Source organism: Oryctolagus cuniculus, chromosome 3, assembly GCF_964237555.1.
Source record: "Oryctolagus cuniculus chromosome 3, mOryCun1.1, whole genome shotgun sequence".
NCBI lineage: Eukaryota > Metazoa > Chordata > Mammalia > Lagomorpha > Leporidae > Oryctolagus > Oryctolagus cuniculus.
Genome location: NC_091434.1, coordinates 135,288,654 through 135,303,350, shown reverse-complemented (window position 1 = coordinate 135,303,350; position 14,697 = coordinate 135,288,654). Strand labels below are relative to the sequence as shown.

Below are 14,697 nucleotides of genomic sequence, written 5' to 3'. Positions count from 1 at the left end.
CAAGTGATTGAATAGAGTCAAAGAAAAATCTCTGTTCTAGTTCCTGTGGAACATCAAAGGCAGGCCTGGGAAAGGCAGAGCTCAATGTGCCCTCTCTCTGATGGCTGTCCTCTTCTTGCCGTGCTGACTAAGACTCATTAAATGAACATAGCTTCACCGAGTTGCAATAAACTGTCTTTCCATCATTCATGTTGACCAAAAATGCCAGGTTATTTCCTTGATTTTGGAGAATGAGTTAAAAAGGGAGGCCCAGGTCTCAGTGACTACTGAGTAGTGATGAGCAGAATCAACCACTAGATGTCATCAAATTTTCAAATAAATGGTTTTAAAAACCACTTTGTTAACAGTTGACATCAAATTTCATATTTTTGTGCTCTTTTCAATTGTAGTATGGAGTAAGTAATAAAGCTATCATTCATCTTAACATATTTGCCCTATTTAGATTTTGGAATTTATTTTACCTTATCCAGTCTGTTTCATTGTGAAACTGGTGCTTACAATGTGTGAATGGTACTTTTCATAATGCAATACTGATTTTGTCTTCATTTAGCAAGATGTGAAAACCATTCAGAAACACAAAACAATATCTACTTAATAGCCTTTCCATTACAGAAAGCTAATAAAATTTCCAACATGAATAGATTTTGCTTAGGAGATTTCATTTTCATTTCTCTTGGGAAAAATGGGCACTTTGTTTTTTATGGTCGTTTGTAAATGACTATGAAATCACACAACTTCTGTGCATTCTGGATTTGTGCAGCAATTTTATCAACTGTTTCAAAGAAGTACTACCAAATTATTGTTATCAATTATAAACTTTCCAATATAAAATTCTGATAATGTGTTCCACACATCTGTTTTTCTACCCCCCCCCCCAAACAGGAGGATTAAATGTAAGAAAAGGTAATCAGTGAAGCACAGAATCTCACACTTGAGTACTTTATAATCTCGGATGACAGCAGGAATAATAATGGTTATCTAGCTGCATACCTAAATAATAGGCTTTCAAAATCTGAAGTCAAATTTAATGTTACTATGATCAGATGGATATTCCTTGTTTATGCTTTTTTTGGAAAAGATTGTTAGTAAGTAGAACTTACTGTAAAAGACTGATACCCAGAACTGGAAATCTCATTTGTTAAAGAGTGCATCCATTCTCATCTTTTTGTCCATATTTTTCTGGGAGAAAGTGGAAATTTTTAGATTTAAACATGAAAACACCAATTCACTAGTAAATCTATCCTGTTAGCATACTGTTCCCTGAAAGAAGGATTTTCTTCTGGAATAGCCAATTCATAACTACTATTAAAACTCTTATAATACACATGCCAAAGCAAGACAGGGGTTATTATGTGTGGTAAGTGCTCTGTAATTCCTCACACCTGTTAGCAAAGTAGACTGAACTTCTGTCGTGTCAAACCCTAACCTAGGTCTATCCTGGGAACTTACTGCTCTCTGAGGCTGCTTCCATGATGCTGAAATGAGTGGTAAATGTGCTCTCCCACAATGACATCTACTTGAGTTACGTGGAATCGCTCTGAACACTGAGTGTCATGTGGGGAAGCGTCTGCTGAATTCTGTATCAGTGGCTTAGAATGAAGACATCAGAAAACTGATCATTGCCTTTCAGACATGATTGTGCCTTGGAGCTGACTCTGGAAAATTAACTAGTGTAATCCCATGTATGTAAAAATACTGTTATAAAAAGAGATCCTTCTGTCTAGTGAGTCCAAGGACAACCTCAGGGGTGCTTTTTTAAGACACCTACCTATGAGCAAATCTAAAGGTAGATTCCATTTAGACCAGCAGAGAATACATGGGCAGTATCCATCAGATTCCTTCATTTCCAGAGCAACTCTACATCCTCCTTACAGATGGAAGCAGAGAACACACCTGGACTGCAGTGCAGACTGGCTTGAAACTTGACTCTGACCATTACAGCTTGGGTGAGGTCTGCAATTTACTTGATGTCACTATTGCCAATTTCCTTTATCTGTTATAAACTGGGGGCTAATAATATTACCAATTTTTGTGTGGTATTATGAGTTTTAAATGAATAAACATATAGATTTAGAACTACTTGGCACATAGTAATGTTCAACAAATACTGGTTATTCCTATTATTACTGTTTTTATATTGGATTTCTGCCTACTAATTTCTTTGAAAAATGAAACAATTTTCTTCAGCCAAGAAATTCTGAAACCTACCAATCTAGACTATTAATAAGCTTTAAGCTTTTTGCCTTGTAAATTGGAATGGGTTCCACAGAGCAGAACAACGAAGGGCTCAGGTCAGTGCTAGGTGAACCCTGATGAATTGTTCTTTGATGAGTTGTCATTTTCTATTCTTAAAAGAGGCATTAAGAATTTATAACAATGTTCCAGTCGCATTATCATTTGGATGGTGTGTTTATGCTAATTTCTACTGCCAATCCTAATTACCAGCAGTTAAATTCATTAAAAAATAATTTTTTTTCGAGACTCTTGTCTGATTCACCTTGCTTCCTGGAATATCTCAATTTCCTTTTGGTTCACTTGCCCTGAGTTTGAAGTGATTTATTCACCAAACAGTATAAATCAGAGGCCCTTTTAGTTAGTCACCCAACAGTAGCTGAGTGCTTCTGGATGCTGTGTGTGTATTTTCCTGTAGAACCTTGGAGGTCATCTACTCCAGCACATCACATCCTACAGGATTATTTTTATGTGCACAGTGACAAGTGGTTCTCCCTCTGTTCCTTGAAGGCTAGATTCTTTCCTGGGAATAGATAATGCTGTAATTGGTGAAACATTATATAGATCTGAGTAAAGTCACAAAGCATCCATATTTTCCAACCTGGTGACTGAAGCATGTGAATATTACTTTTCTTGCCCAAGTCACCAACTAAGTAGCAGTAGGGTTGAGGAAAAAAATTTCTGAAACACAACTTGATCATTATACCACTTCTCTGACAATAATTTCTTCTGGCTTAAAAGTACTATAAATGGTGATAGAGGAATGAGTAGGCTACAAAACTAGACTTGGTGTCGTGAAAAGAATGCTTGCTTTTGTGCTTGGAAGTTAGGAGTAAGAGACCAGACTTCACCCCTGAAAAGTGCTTTAAGGTGCAGTCAAAACTGTACCCAACTCTGAATCTTTTCAGTGGAGAAAAGGCCAAGAGCCTAGAATACAGTTGTTTGGTCCAGTAGAATTCATGTTTCAGGCAGAGCGAATCTGTACACATTCTCCTCCCATGTCTCCTGGCAATGGGCCTTTATCTTATAATATTTTATAATGAGAAAAGTCCCCTCCTCCCCAATCAAGCAAATAGTAGGATCTATGCTCCTTTGTCTGGAGAAATTGGAGAGGGCTCAGTGGTTTTTGTTTTAAAATCTGAAGCTCCATGGAATTTGAAAAGACAAGAGTGTTTTGTAAGTTAATAGAGATGCCTGGTGACTTAAGGAGGTGCAGAGAGGGGATTCTGAGTCAGTGGACAAAGCTAGAAGTTCACAGGGTCTTATAATTCCATTTTAGGGGGAGGACTTTGGGGAAAAATCTTTGATGATTTTATGCTATACAAAGGAAGGAGAGAAATAATTTGTTAATTATAAAAGGATTACATTGATCTTGAAGGTTTTAAAGCTGGCTGGGCAAAAGCATTTCAGTGATGATCAGCCAAACAACTGTAAATCCATTTGGTCTTTCCTATTCTTGCTATCCACCCATGTCTGAAGGGGATTTTGCATTAAAAACAGCAACAACCACACTCCACACCTGTCAGTTTGGCTGGGGACTACAGTGGTCTGATATGTGAGTGTTCTTTCTGTCTTTCATCATCGGGATTGCTTGGAAGTGGAAATGAATTGGGACCACCAGGATACCCACCATCCCAACCCGCCTTACTCTGCAGATCAGGTGCCTGGGTTTTTCCATACCATTTCTGGGTTATGGGACTCTGGTCAATTCAGAAGACCCAGGCCAGAGATCTGGCTTCCTTAACATTTTCTATGACCATGGATTGCTGTACCGCACACCCAGTCCATAACTCAGCTTGTGAATATCTTTCTCTTTTCAAACCTCATTCCTCCCAAAGTTCTAAACTTGTGAAAAGAAGCCAGGATACCCTACCATCAAATTGCCCTGAAGCAAGCAACCCTGGACTCTCAGCTTCAGTACAAAGAAAGGGAAAGGAAACATAGGACAGACCATGAATTTTATCCTAAAACGATCCTGTTGCACACACGTCACAAACATACAGTACATCTGTAGGCCAAGAATGGACAATTGAGAGTGCAGCCAGTCAGTCAGTCTTGTAAATGTCCATCTGCCTCATGACCACTGAGGGCTTGGCTGGGGTGTGCTTTGTCCTGGATTAACCATCACAGGCCTTTGCCATGTGGGTTTGCTTCCAGGTTTTAGGTATTCATAGTCTTGGCTTCTTCTGTTTGCCAGGAAATCTGTATTCAATTTCCTCTAGGATCTCTGAGCTTAATCCCATCTGCATTGTGTTCTTTGTTCATTGAATTCCAGGAGGCCCAGGGCTTGCAAATAACTCCCTTTACATTGTAGACCAGAGAATGGTGATTTTTTCTTGTTGTTTTTCTGTGGCACCACGATCTTCCTCTTTTTTTTTTCTCCCCAGTGTAACTGGCATCCCTTATCAACTCGCATTCCAAAATTCCCCGACATGAAACTCACCTCACAAAGCATTTCATGAAGCATGCAGTGCTGTGTCAGTGAGCATTTTTTTTCTGTATTAAAACAATTGTATTCACTAAAATTAAATTTTTCTCCAATAGTGGTATTCAAGAAAAATCAGTTTTAAATAGAAGAGGATGAAACAGGCAAATGATTTTGGATCTTTTAAAAAATTTTAGAAATTGGCCGGCGCCGCGGCTCACTAGGCTAATCCTCCACCTAGCGGCACCGGCACACCGGGTTCTAGTCCTGGTCGGGGCGCCGGATTCTGTCCCGGTTGCCCCTCTTCCAGGCCAGCTCTCTGCTGTGGCCAGGGAGTGCAGTGGAGGATGGCTGAGGTGCTTGGGCCCTGCACCCCATGGGAGACCAGGAGAAGCACCTGGCTCCTGCCATAGGATCAGCGCGGTGCGCCGGCCGCAGTGCACTGGCAGCGGCGGCCATTGGAGGGTGAACCAATGGTAAAGAAGACCTTTCTCTCTGTCTCTCTCTCTCACTGTCTACTCTTCCTGTCAAAAAAAAAAAAATTTTAGAAATTGATGGCTCTTATTCTTTCTATATTTCTTATGTAGGAAATACCCGTGACAAAATGGAGCCCATGATGTGTGGTGTGAATGCATTCTTGACTCAGACTCTGTGAAAAGAGTCAGAAAAATCTTTCCATTGAACAGTCCAAGCTACCACAACTGGTGATCCACTTGGTAGCTGCCAACTGGTTGTCTAACTGGCATCAGTAGCTCACATGATATTGAATAAGAAATGTTTAAACTAATACCTAACTTGCTGAAAGAGTGTATCTGAACCCAGTTAACCTGCTTGTAGCTGCAGCTCAAATCACAAAATTCTGTTTTAGTCCAGACAGAGTGAGTGGGATGAAATGTTCCCATTACCGTGAAGTAATTGGAGAGAGCAGAGCAAAATCCAATGACGGTGCTGTTTTGCAGCGGTGAGTCTTGCTCCCTGAGAATATCCTCACAGACAGGCCAGCATTGTGGCAAGGTGGGTAAAGCCACCGCCTGCGACACTGGTAACTCATATGGGTTCTGGCTTGCATTCTGGCTCCTCCACTTCCAATCTAGCTCCCTTGCTAATAGCCTGGGAAAGCAGTGGAAGATGGACCAGCTACTTGAGCCCTTGCTGCGCATATAGGAGATCCAGGTGAATCTCCCGACTCCTGGTTTCTGCCTTGACAGGCCCTGGCGTTTGTAGCCATCTGGGGTATGAACCAGTGCATGGAAGACCTCTCTGTGTCTCTCTTTCTCTGTAACTCACTTTAAAATAAATAAATGCATAAATCCCAAGGTGATACAGATGGCAAGAACCCTAAAGAACCATTGTGTTTGCAAGATGGTGTGCCTAACACATAATAGGTGCTCAAAAAAATCTTAGTTAAATAGAAAAATGAAGCATATTAGAGGGAGTGCATGCCTTCAGGATGACTGTTATCAAGACCCAGAACTTAAGGTGAACTCTAAGTAATTACTGATTAGGGTTTAAGAGCTCCCTCAGTGATCAGCTGGGTATTGATGTCTGATTATGTTCTAACACAGTTTCTCTCAAAATGCCATATTAGCTACCTATTGCCCTTAGGATGATGTCCAAATGCCTTAGTAAGCCATGGTTTGGACCTGTTTGTCTTTTCAGGTTCATTTTGAGATGCATTCCACAGGCTTCAATCCATTCCCACCAAATTATGTGCAGAGCCATAACAAGTCATATCAAACACTTTTCTCCTTGAATGGATAAAGAATTAGTAGGACATCCCTCAGTGGACTGCTACTCAGCACCAAAAAGGAAGTTACTACTGATACACACAACATGAGCAAATCCCCAAAACTTCATGTTGATACTCAGGTATGTGACTACATATTGCATAATACCAATAATAATGAAATTCAAGAACAGGTGAAACAAACCCACAGTGATAAAAATTAGAACAGAGATTGTCTAAGATTGTTGGGGGCCTGAGTCAGAGTGACACAGGGGACATTTTGAGGAGCGATGTAATGTTCTACATCTTGATTGTGGTGTGAAGTAAAAAGCTGATATATTTGTAAAAATTCCTTAAAGTGTACATTTCACTGTGTGTAAGTTTTACCTTAGAAGGAACTCTGACTTACACATTTTAGCACGTCATGTTGCTTTGAGGCTCAGTGCCTGCATTTATAACCTCAGCTGGAAATTGCCTTCTTTCTACCCAGCACCTTTCTCCTTGGTAAAATGCCGACTAGTTCGTGAGACTCAGATCATGAAGTATTTCTTGACATGATTTCCCAGAACCAATGCAGCAAATTAGCTCCATGCTTTGTACTGTATCCATAAGTACCTTATTCAGAAGGTACTGTACATTTCATCTATGGTTGCTGATTATTATTGCTAAATTAACTCTATATTAAAGATAATTATTCAATAACTACAAATAGTAAGTTAATTTTTCCTTTATTTTAAAAAGATTTATTTATTTATTTGAAGGTCAGAGTCACAGAGAGGAGAGGCAGAGAGAGAGAGAGAAAGAGAGAGAGAGAGAGAGAGAGAGAGAGAGAGAGGTCTTCCATCCACTGGTTCACTTTCCAATTGGCTACAATGGCCAGAGCTGTGCCAATCTAAAGCCAGGAGCCAGGAGCTTCTTCTGGGTCTCCCACATGGGTGCAGGGGCCCAAGGACTTGGGCCATCTTCTACTGCCTACCCAGGCCATAGCAGAGAGCTGGATCAGAAGTAGAGCAGCCAGGATACGAACCAATGCCCATATGGAATGCCGGCACTGCTGGTGGCAGCTTTACCTGCTATGCCACAGTGCTGGCCCCCCAGATAGTAAGTTTTAAAGTTACTATTCTGACCACTCTCAGGAAATTTTTTTCTCAGGAATTTGCTTCTCCATCCTCTTATTTTAGAGTGTCTCCTGGATAGGTTTGGTCCAGGTTTTTAATCCCCTAGTGAGGAAGAATTCAAGGAAGAGATAACAGATAAAGGTGAGCAGAGAAGCTAGATGTATGTAAAGCAAATGAATGCACTCAAGGAAAGAATGAGCTGCAATCAACAAGGTTTGGGGCAGCCTTTTATACTACCTGAAGGCATAGGCAATGGTAGTATCTGGGACAGGGCTCAATTGAATAATCACACAATTGAATAATCAGAGTGTGGAGACTGGGGGTGAGTTTGAGTACCTCCTATTTCTTTGTCTTTTTTTGAGACCTTCAAGTGTCACAGTGTTAGGTGCATGATGAGAGTGGGAGTGTGAGTCATAGTACTTTTATTACAATTACCTCAAAGTCATCACAGGGACACTGCTGTAGCTGCATTGGATTTTCGTGGCTGGTGCTGGTTCTAAGTAGGAACATTGAGGAATTTGTGATTTCCACTACACAGAAGGGGAGGGAATTTGTGTGGTACACAGAAAAGGAGGTTGCATGGTGCATGGAAAAAGGGTTTGCATGGTGCAGGAAATTGGGGTGGTTTGAGCAGAGCAGGTGGAGCTGTCACAGGAGTTGGTGGAGAGCTGCCATGAGGGTTAGCCAGAGCTGTCGCTGTAAGCTGGGCAGGGCTACAGCAGGCCAGGTCGGGTAGCGGGGCGGTGCTGTCAAACCTCAGCTCCTCTTGCTCTCACTGCTTCCCTGCCTGTATCTTTTTCATGGTGTGTTTGTTTTGAATGGTTCCCTCCACAGATGCCGTTCTTCCCAGGACACTGTGTGGTATGGTGGAAAGGATAAAGACTTGCACAGATGCTCAAGAGACTCGCTTCCCCTCATGAGCTGTATGACCTACAGACAACAACTCCGTTTCTCTGGCTCTTGATTTCTTCTTGTCTGAAATATGAATATCACATACCATACAATTCTTGAAATCCTTAAGAATATGGACAGCACAGGTAACAGCTTCTAGTCTAGGAGTTGGCCACAATGGGTGCTGTGTAAATAGTAGCCCCTGTGGTCTACTTGTTGGCTCGATTACATCATCACATTTTTAGAGGTGGGCTCTGTAGCTTCTTGCCCAGTCCAATAAGGTTTTGTTGCACTGTCTTTACTGTCTTTATCTTTCCTAAGAATAATCATAGCTTTCTCTATGTTTCCAGGCTATTGGGGTCAGGTAAGGTTACAGACAGCCTGGGAGTTCTCCATATATAACTCTGTTAATATTTCTATTTTATTTGATAGATTTTTATTTATTTATTTGAAAGGCAGAGAGTTACAGAGAGGCAGAGGCAGGGGGAGAGTGAGAGAGACAGAGAGAGAGGGGTCTTCCATCTGCTGGTTCACTCTCCAAATGGCTGTAATGGCCAGAGCTGGGCTGATCTGAAGCCAGGAGCCAGGAGCTTCTTCCAGGTCTCCCATGTGGGAACAGGAGCCCAAGGACTTGGGCCATTTTCTACTGTGTTCTCAGGCCATAGAAGAAAGCTGGATCTGAGGTGGAGCAGCCGGGACTCAAACTAGAGCCCATATGGGATGCCAGCACTGCAGGTGGTGGCTTTACCTGCTGTGTCACAGTGCTGGCCCTAATATGTCTATTTTAAATCATGCATGTTTTTATAAAAAATATTGGATCCTTCCTCTGGAGGTATGCTCTCTCTCTTTTCAGGGTAAATTGCCTACTTTCCAAAATACTCACCCATGGTTGTGCCTTTGTTACTTTTTATGAACTAGTGACATTTATCTTATTTGGGGACAAACCTTTTTTTAGTATTGAAGGCCATGAAATACTGATACTATATTCACACAGAGTAGTTGATAGCACAGAAAAAACCAGGTGTCTGCCTTGCCTGCCGGCCACCGTAAAGGAAATACCTCTTTCCTAAAAGGTAACTTCAGATACACTCCATGGTCTAATATCACATCATTTTTTTTTGTCAATGGACAACAGTAGTCAAATTGCTGGGGACTATTGCTGGCAAGCTGTAACTTCACATTCTTTCTAAGTCAACTGGGGGAATCAACACATATGTGTCATCAGTAGTACTGTAAAATCATGGAGAAGTTTAGTTAACTATGACTTTTCAAGTCATGATTAGAATAAGAGAGACAGAACATGTTCTTGCTGAGGTTAATGTCCAGCACAAGTGGTCTGGAACATAACCTCGTAAATGAAAGGGGAAAAAAACAAGACACAGAGAGGAAAATGATGGGCGTGAAAATAACACAAAATTACTGTATTATGGTTGGAGAGAACACAAGTAGTATAACCTGACTTCTGCACCTTGTAGATGAAAACAAAGCAGGCCTTGGAGAAGACAACTCTCCACAGTGATGTCTTAATTACACTGTTAGCTCAAACACTAGGTGGAGAGCATGAGGGGCACACACACACAGAGAAAGGCACAAAGAAATTCTCTGACAGTCTCCATAGACAGAAGTCTGGAAGGAGGGTGGTGGGCTATATAAAATGGTTGGAACTCAGTTTTTAAAAGATTTATTTATTTGAAAGACAGTGGCAAGAGAGAAATATGGAGAATTAGAAATTAAGAGAGAAGGAGAGGGAAGATGGCGGAGGAGCCGGAGGCAGTGTTGCCTCTTCCTCCGCTCGCTGCTGCTGCTGGCGGCGAAGGACTCCCGGAGGGCTCCCCAGAAACAGCCACGCCGGAGCCCCCTTCTTCCGCTGCTGTCTCCCCGGGGACGGAAGAGCCTCCTGGCGACACCAAGAAGAAAATCGACATCCTGCTGAAGGCTGTGGGAGATACCCCTATTATGAAAACCAAAAAATGGGCTGTAGAGCGAACAAGAACCATCCAAGGATTCATTGATCTCATCAGAAAGTTCCTTAAGCTTATGGCCTCAGAACAGTTGTTTATTTATGTGAACCAGTCCTTTGCTCCTTCCCCAGACCAAGAAGTTGGAACTCTGTATGAGTGTTTCGGCAGTGATGGCAAACTGGTCCTGCATTACTGCAAGTCGCAGGCGTGGGGATGAACCACAGAGGAAAACAGCTTACAACATAGAAGGACTTTGCGCGGAGGAATCAGCTCTGTGGCCTGCCAGCATGCCTCTCCTGTACCCTAGTTTAAGCATAAAAAGGGCCATAGATTGCACGGGCTCAGGAGTGTGACCAGAGTGATGCATTGACCATCCTAAAAGACTGACAAGAGTATGCCCCTTGCTCCCACCCATCACGACTGTTGAGGCTTCTGATCTGCCTTCAACATAGAAAAGGAGATTAAAAAAAAAAAAAAAAAAGAGAGAGAGAAGGAGAGGTGTCTTCCATCTGCTGTTTCATTCCCCAAATGCCTGCAAGAGCCAGAGCAGGGCCAGGCTGGAGCCAGGAGTCAGGACTCCATCTGGATTTCCCACAGGGGTAGCAGGGACGAAAGTGCTTGAGCCAACATCTGCTGCCTCCCGGGATGCTTCAGCAGGAAGTTGGATCAGAAGCACAGTGCATCCGGAACAACTGAAACTTAAACCAGGGCTCTGGGAGTCCCAGGCAGCTCTTTAATCTGGTGTGCCAACAACACCGACCCCATGAGTCCATTTCTTCAATTTAAGCCTTCAGATGCCTCTATAATCACAGAGCACTTCAGAGGATTCTGCACAGCTGTAGAGTCCTTCAAAAAGCTCATGGAAAATGGAATGAAAAGGTAAGTTTATTTTGGTGCAAAGATATATGAAATCCATGTGTAAGAAAGGCCTTCAAATAATTCACAGAAATTGTGCTTTGTTAAAAAACTATGCATACATATCTGTTTAGGCCAAAATAAACTTAACTTTTCTTTTCATTTTCTGCAAACTTTGGCAAGAACCCTTGTATTTGAATTGGCAACATGATCGTATTTCTTGAAGCACCGTTCTGTAGGAAGGGCTTCTGGCCTGGTTTGTCCATTGTCTGATTCAGAGTCATAGCTGCTGTAAAGACTTCCAGTCACGGGGTACAGATATTCATTGAAGTACTCCTGGAAGTCTAGGCATGTATTTAAATTGTGTTTAATTAGTGTAATATTAACAAACACAAATGTCAGTCTTTATGTATACATAAACCCCACTGTGGCTCACAGTAAGGTTTCTGTACTAAATTCAGCTAAAGAATTAGATGCTCTTCTGGATTTATTGTGGGTCTTCTTTGAAAGCCTTGTGTGTGTGATGGTCCTCTTCTGTATTGCACCTTGTCATCATGTGTATTTTCCCTCCTTGAATTGGGATTGATTGAGCAATTGCTAGAGATTCTGAAATGTTTTATTTGCAGTTGGTAAAACTGGATACTCTATTGGTTCTTAACTTGCTGGTTTATGTGTTTAATGTGAGGGTACCCTTAAGGACAACAGTAATTGGAGACACTTACATATTCCACACACTCCTTGTGTGTAAGTGGCTTGATCTTCACTAAAAGCCCCTGAGGAGGGGCTATTGCTTTTTCCATTTTTTGGCTGGGACACCAAGGTGCAGAGGCATGGAGTGACTTGCCCACATTCTGTGTGCTGAGGTTTGCACCTGGGCAGTCTGAATGCAGAGTCTGTGCCTTCAGACACCATTTGCAGCTTCTAAATGTGTTCGTTCTTCCTGTAGTGCAACTTTGCAACTTGACTGTTAGCGTTATCTGGAGTGGTTTTTCTCTATCCTCTACCTGGCAGTCAGAAGACTTAGGTGTATCACTCTGTATTGCAACAGATTTCATTTCTTTTGGATCAAAACATGATAAAGCTAACTACTGTACGGAAACTTTTTTCCTTTTTTTTTTTTAACGTTTCTACATTATCCAATGCCTATATAAACTGCGTTTACATTGGAATTCAATAAATAGGTTTTCATTCCTGCCTGTACATGTTGAATATTAAATAATCAATGCTTTTGCCTTAATAGACCTGTCATCCATTCGGATCTGGCTAAAAGGTCCATGAAAGTCTCACAGGCATGGAAAGCCATGACACGGTGGCAAAAAACAATCTAAATGAAAGATCCTGGTGAACAAGACCCCAGCAGAAGGAACAGGCCATCAAGGAGAGAGGCGCCTTTCTCTGAAGGGAGGAAGGAACCTCCACTGTGATACGGCGTTGACTAAGCAAGTTCAGAGTCGGTGAACTCAAGGGGCTTCCATAGCCTAGACAGCTCATAGCAAGAGTCTCGGGTGATTGCTGATGTCATAAATAAGAGTGCCAATTGTTAAATCAACAACGGGAGTCACTGGGTACATGCTCCCCATGTAGGATCTCTGTCCTTAATGTGTTTTACTATGAAACTTAAAAACAACACTACTAGTTGAACAATACCCTATACCTTGTGCAGTTGTGTGAGTACAGCCTGTTGAAATCCTTGCTTAGTATAAACTAATTTGATCTTCAGTATATGAAGGTAATTGAAAATGAAACTCGATGAAGGGCGGGATGGGAGAGGGAGTGGGAGAGGGGAGGGCCACGGGAGGGAGGGAGGTTGGGGGGGGGGAACCGTAACAATACAAAAGTTGCACTTTGTAAATTCACATTTATTAAATAAAAAATAACTATATAACAAGCAAACAAAAAGGAACTTAATACTTTACCCTTTTAGTATTTTTTATGTTCTACTTAAAACTATTGGTTGAACTCTGTAATTAATACACAATTACTCTTAGGCGTTTAATTAATGCTATAACTAGTACTCAAATAGTATTTTACACTTTGTGTTTCTGTGTGGGTGCAAACTGTTGAAATCTTTACTTAATATATGCTAAATTTATCTTCTGTATATAAAGATAATTGAAAATGAATCTTGATGTGAATGGAAGGGGAGAGGGAGTGGGAGAGGGGAGTGTTGTGGGTGGGAGGGAAATTATGGGGGGGAAGCTATTGTAATCCATAAGCTGTACTTTGGACATTTATGTTCATTAAATAAAATAAAAATAATAATAAAAAACAAAAACAAACAAACAAAAAATAGACCTGTCATCCAGAAGAACAGGGCAGGGCGTAGTCAAAATTAGGTATAGAATATTGGAGTGGGGATGAGGATTTGGAAAGGGTACATCTGGATTGGCTTCCTGAACAGCCAGGGAGAGTAGTGATGGTGGTGCCTTGATTCAGACGCTGCAAGTGTGAGGGAGAGTTTGTAAATGGGCAGGGAGTAAAGAAAAGCTAAGGCTGACCTAAATCCCATGAAGGATTAGAGACTGATAGGAGGGAAGGGCTGGTGAACTGAAGTTTGAATTTGACCTTGAACAAAGTAACAGATTTGAGTTGATGGTATGGTGCAGGGTGAGCCGTGTGGGTGAACATAGAAGTAAAGTGTGGAGGGAAAAGATGATGGAGATGTGAGGAATCTGCAGTAGTTCTTCTCATTTTTCACCAGATGTAGCAATTCTGTTATTATGGTTATTGGTTTTTGGCTTCTGAGATAATTTTAGCTTATTTTTAGAAATATTATCACAGCCTTATCTTTATTGTGACCAGATGCGAGCAGATTCAAAGCAATTGGAATTATCTGCAAACATTAGAGTTTGTGTAAAGCAGACACATCATTCAGAGGTAGGCTGTGTCAAACTATAAACCTAAAAACCCTTTGCACAAATGACAAAAACAAAGAAAAATCACAAGGGGAGTGGCATAAGGCACAGCTGTTAGGGCATGGCTCAGTACACCTGCATCCCATATTAGAGTGCCTGGGTTGGAGCCTGGCTCCTCTCCCGAGTCCAGCGTCCTGCTAATGTGCATTCTGGGAGGATGCCCCTGCCATCCTCATGGGAGACTGGATGGAGTTCCAGGCTCCTGACTTCAGCCTGGTTCAGTCCCAGCTGTTGAAGGCATTTAAGGAGCGAACCAATAGATGAGGATCTCTCTGTCTCTGATTCTCTTTCAAATGAAAATAAATAAAATCCATACAAGTGTAAATTTTACACATCTCCTAAGTATTATGTCATCTTATTTATTAAATTGTTTGAAATGTATATTCTTATAAAATTATTCTCTTGTGTTCATCTTTTTGGTTACTCATTCTCTATGAGAGGTAAACATCTTCAAAAGCATTAGAATTATAAGGACTTAAGAGAAAATCAAATCTAGTTCATGCATTTTTGCAAATAATAAAGTGAAAACCCAAAGAAATAAAATTATCTTCCCATGGTCACAGAACTGGGTGGC

The 14,697-nt window shown here is 41.4% G+C and overlaps 1 protein-coding gene across 19 annotated transcripts in view; it reads left to right on the top strand.

Annotated features, from left to right (window-relative positions):
* Positions 1 to 14,697, top strand: part of LOC100346703 (endogenous retrovirus group K member 19 Pol protein) — a 313,823-nt gene that overhangs the window by 165,471 nt on the left and 133,655 nt on the right. For 12 of the 19 annotated variants that reach the window (XR_011387357.1, XM_070071120.1, XM_070071117.1 and 9 more), the window contains 2 exons: positions 6,317 to 6,526; positions 8,336 to 8,538. The exons of 1 other annotated variant lie outside the window; for it this stretch is intronic. The gene's annotated coding sequence lies outside the window, so the exon portion shown is untranslated. Of the gene's footprint in view, positions 1 to 6,316; positions 6,527 to 8,335; positions 12,938 to 14,697 lie in introns of those variants that run through there. 6 more of the 19 variants (XM_070071122.1, XM_070071115.1, XM_070071124.1 and 3 more) reach the window with 4 other exon arrangements.